This window comes from Salvelinus sp. IW2-2015, unplaced genomic scaffold (assembly GCF_002910315.2).
Source record: "Salvelinus sp. IW2-2015 unplaced genomic scaffold, ASM291031v2 Un_scaffold1960, whole genome shotgun sequence".
Lineage (NCBI taxonomy): Eukaryota > Metazoa > Chordata > Actinopteri > Salmoniformes > Salmonidae > Salvelinus > Salvelinus sp. IW2-2015.
This window is the reverse complement of record NW_019943313.1, coordinates 156,093-160,768: the sequence shown is the minus strand read 5'-3', so window position 1 is coordinate 160,768 and position 4,676 is coordinate 156,093. Positions and strand designations below refer to the sequence as shown.

The following is a 4,676-nucleotide window of genomic DNA, read 5'->3' as shown; positions in this document are numbered from 1 at the left end:
GAAGGACATGTTTCAGGTTTTGGCCAGACTGTTCAGGTTTTGTTCACTAGAATGTCCCCTTGCACCTTTTTTGTACTTTTGTTTTTTCTTGCCCTAATTATTGTTTGCACCGTAAGTCATCCTTGTTGTATTTACCTGTGTGTTCCTCAGTTCTTGCTCAGTGTTTGTATGTTAGCACCCAGCCCCAGCTTTGTGAACATTTCTTCTGTTGAATTTTCAGAGGTTCTCTGGTTTTTGTTCTCGTGTATTTTTGGATTGATCTTTTAGGTTTGTTTTTTCCCTTGTGTTTTCTCACTTTGTGGATTTCTTTTGTATTTTGGAAGATATCTATTTTTATTAACCACCATCTCTAGTACTGCTGTGTCTGCTCATTTTCGGTTCTGCCAATTATTAGTGACTGTTTCTCGCACCGGGTCTGAACATGTGATGAAAGAGGAGAGCAAGAGAGAGTTAGAGAGAGAGAGAGAAATAGGTGACAGAGGGAAGAGAAAGAAGTACTGTCCCATGAAACACTTAACATTTCTCTCCCTCTCTCTCTCTCTCTATTATCCCTCCTCTCTCCTCCCCCTCATCCTCCCTCTCTCTCTCCCCTTATTCCTCTCCTCTCTCTCTTCTCTGGTATGATTGACAGGAAGGTTGTCTGCTTTCCTGGCTCGGCTCTTTTGGTATGACAGTGATGCGCGCCTGGCAAAGCAATAGAGTATTAACAGATATACACGTCCAAACGGTTGCATATTTGCGTTATCATTTGTAAAGAAATCTGTTCTTTCTGTTTCTGAACTATATTGTCATTGTTTCTGAGAGGATTTATGACGAAATGTGAGGTATATAGACCAATGTACAGGAAACGATAGGCAGAACGTTCCCGTAAATAAACATTTGACTATTGTAGACTGGGCCTCTGTCTGTTTTTATTTCTATCAGTGGTGTCTGCTTTCATTGGACAGCTTTAGTGGCGCTAATGATCGGGGGGGGGGGCCCGGAACATAGTTATATATAATTAGAAGACTGCAAAATGACCGTAAGAAGCCCAAAGAGATATAATATTTGACTAAAACATAATCATTTTTAACCTTGATAATATGCAAATGTAAATGTGTCTCTACTCTCTCTAATACTTGGGWACAGATTTCCTAAATTAAAATCATTTGGAGCTGATTTCCTGGTATTTTTTTACAGTCTTCTATGTCCAACAATAAAATAAAATAAAATAAAAAAAATACAATTTACTCTGAAAATGTTGGGGGCCAGCAAAAATCACCCGCAGGCCGTCAGTTGGGGAACCCTGGTGTATAGTTTACTACCTTTGACAGGAGACATGTWCTGCTCCCACCTAGGTCTCTAGTCAAATGTATGTGTCTTCTGTATGGTGAATAAGGTCTCATTTGAGACACAGCCTTTGATATATTATAAAATATTGAGAAGTTTTAAATGCTGTCTCAATAAATCTTGATGTTGATTGTGTTGTGGTTAGGTCCTCCAGAGGGATCCAGAGTGTTCGAGGCTTGAAGCCTGTAGTGTCCTGGAGTCAGTTAATGCTGCTGCTGCAGGGAAACCCCTCTGTTGCCCCAACCACGAGGGCAAGGTAGGGTTCTATTACCACTAACTCCCCTCTACTTATGGTCGTAGAGGGGTTTTAATGGTAGTAGGGGGGTATTAGTGATAGTAGGGGGTAGTAGTGGTAGTTAGGGGGTAGTAGATGGGTAGTGAGGGGGATGTAGAGGGTAGTTAATGGTAGTAGGGGTAGTAGAGGTTATTAGTGGTAGTGAGGGGGTAGTAGCAGGGGTATTAATGGTAGTAGGCGGGCAGTAGAGGGTATTAGTGGTAGTAGAGGGTATTAGTGGTAGTAAGGCAGTGAGTACCGAAGTACCGAAGAGCTCACTGCCTGCTCCCTGATCATCGTACCTTACCTCCTTTATCATCGCAGGAAAATAGAACCAATCCACAAAATTTCTTTTTATACTGCCGTTGCGAAACTAACTAAAAAGCCAGCATTCCAAGAGAGGATGGTTTCACTTCAGCAGTATAAATTCATGAACGTTCTTTGGGAAAATGATCATGACATTAGAAAGCAAATACGGACTCCTCTTTGATCTGCGTATTCCCTCCAGGGCTTAGCTGTCATCTGGCCGCAAGCTCTGCGAGGGCCTGGGATGGGCAGAGCACTTAACGTGTTTTAGTACTATATTCTTGACACATGATGAAAATAATCATGCGCCTCTAAACCTTCAGCTGCCATACTGGATCCTATTCCTACTAATGCTGAAGGAGCTGCTTCCTGTGCTTGGCCTCCTATTGTTGAACATAAAAACAGCTCTATCCACCGGAGTGGTAGCCAACTCACTAAAAAGTGGCCGTGATAAAAGCCTTCTTCGAAAAAGCAGAACTTGGACCGGAAAATATAAAAAATATCGGCCTATATCGAATTCTTCATTCCTCTCAAAGATTTTAGAAAAAGCTGTTGCGCAGCAACTCACTGCCTTTGCTGAAGACAAATAATGTATACCGAAATGCTTAAGTCTGTTTTAGACCTCATCATAGACTGAGACGCACGTGGTGTAAGGTGGTAAATTGAACCTTTAATGCGTCCAGACCGAGGTCTGCCATCTGTCTCGTGCTTACTAGACTTAGTGCTGCCTTTGACACCATGTCACCAACATTATTTTTGGAGAGACTGGAAAGCCAAATTGTCTACACGACAAGTTCTGCTGCGTTTAGATCTTAACTGTCGGAAGATATCGTTTGTCTCTGTGAATGGCTTGTCCTCTGAACAATCAACTGTACATTTGGTGTTCTCAAGGTTCCAGTTTTTAGGGACCACTATTGTTTTTCACTATATATTTTACACTCTTGGGGATGTTATTCCGAAAACATAATGTTAACTTCCACTGCTATGCGGATGAAACAACAGCTGTACATTTACAATGAACAATGCTGGTGAACCCCAAAATTGCCCTCGCTAGAAAGCCTGCTGTTTCAGACATAAGGAAGTGGACATGCTAAACTTTCTCTACTTTTAAATCGACAAAACAGAGATCGCTGTTCTAGGTCCCAAGAAACAAGAGAGATCTTCTGTTAAATTTGACAATTCATTCTTGATGGTTGTAAGTGTCTCAAATAAACTGTGCAAGGACCTCGGCGTTACTCTTGACCTGAATCTCTCTTTTGACGAACCATTAAGCACTGTTTCAGACGTTTTTTTCCATCTACCTTAACATTGCGCTAAAATCGACATTTTCTGTCAAAATGGATGCAGAAACACATTAATCCATGCATTTGACGTTCTAGGTTATGACTGACTGCAATGCCTCTACTTTTCCGCGCTACCGCCGGTTAAAGCCCTAATAAACTTCAGTCTAGTGCTAAATACGGCTGCTAGAATCCTGACTAGAACCAAGAAACTTTGCATCACTATAACTTACCAGTGCTAGCTTCCCCTACATGGCTTCTCTGTTAAGGCAAGGGCGTGATTCCAAGGTTTGTACTGTTAACCTACTAAAGCGTTATGGGCTTTTGCCTCCTACTAATCTTTTCCGAGTGGTCCTGCCGTCATACCATTAAGTACGCTAACCGGTCACAGCACGCCAGGCCTCCCTAATTGTCCTAGAATTTCAAGCAAACAGCGGGGCGCAGGCTTTCTCTATAGATCTCCATTTTTACTGGGAAAGTCTGCGCTATCATGTGAGAGACGCAGACTCGGTTCTTAACCTTTAAGTCCTTTACTTGCAAGACTTATCTCTTCAGTAGCAGTGCATATGACTTGAGCTGTTAGCCTGCGCCAGGGTGTGCCAAGGTGAACGGAAAGGCTTGGAGCAACGAACGCTCGCCGTTTGCTGTCTTCTGCCAGCCGGTTCCCTCTCTCCACTGGGATTCTCTTGCCTCTAACCCTTTACAGGGCTGAGTTCACTGCTTGGCGGTGCTCTTCATGCGTCCCTAGGAGGGGTGCCGTCACTTGAGTGGGTTGAGTTATGACGTGATCTTCTGTTGGCGTTGGCGCCTCCCCTTGGTTTGTGCTCGTGGTTGGAGACCTTGTGGGCTATACTCGGCCTGTGTTCCAGGCATTGTAAGTGGTGGGTTTGAGATTACCTCTAGTGGTGCGGGGGTGCTTTGGCAAAGTGGTGGGGTTATATCTTCCTATTTGGGCCCTGTCCGGGGGTTTCTCGGATCTTAGGGCCACGACTAGTCTCCTGACCGCTCCTGTCTCAGCCTCCAGTATTTATGCCTGCAGGTTTTGTGTCGGGGGCGCCTAGGGTCAGTCTGGTTACCTGGAGTTATTTTCCCTTGTCTTATCCAGTGGTCCTTGTGAATTTTTAAGTATGCTCTCTCTAATTTCTCTCGTTTCTCTTCTTTCTCTCTGAGAACCGTGACGCTAGGACATTACGCAGGACTACCGGGCATGATGACACTTGCCTGTCCCAGTCGGCACTGGCCTTGCTGGCTATTCCCCAGTTTCACAACTGTTCTTGCTGTGGTTACGAGGAACCCTCCTGTCAGACCTGCTGTTTTTCAACGTCTTAATGATCGGCTATAAGAAAGCCAACTAGATTATTTCCTAATTATTTCTTTGACCATGCTTGTCATTTATTTGAAACATTTTGAAATCTTTGGACTCTCGACTAATTTTTCTCCTTCTTTTGTCTTTTCTCTCGGAGTGACCCTGAGCCCTAAGGAACATA

General features: G+C 43.6%; 1 pseudogene; it reads left to right on the top strand.

Moving 5' to 3' along the window:
• The window catches only part of LOC112072557 (tripartite motif-containing protein 3-like), a 70,288-nt pseudogene that overhangs the window by 14,769 nt on the left and 50,843 nt on the right, over positions 1-4,676 (top strand).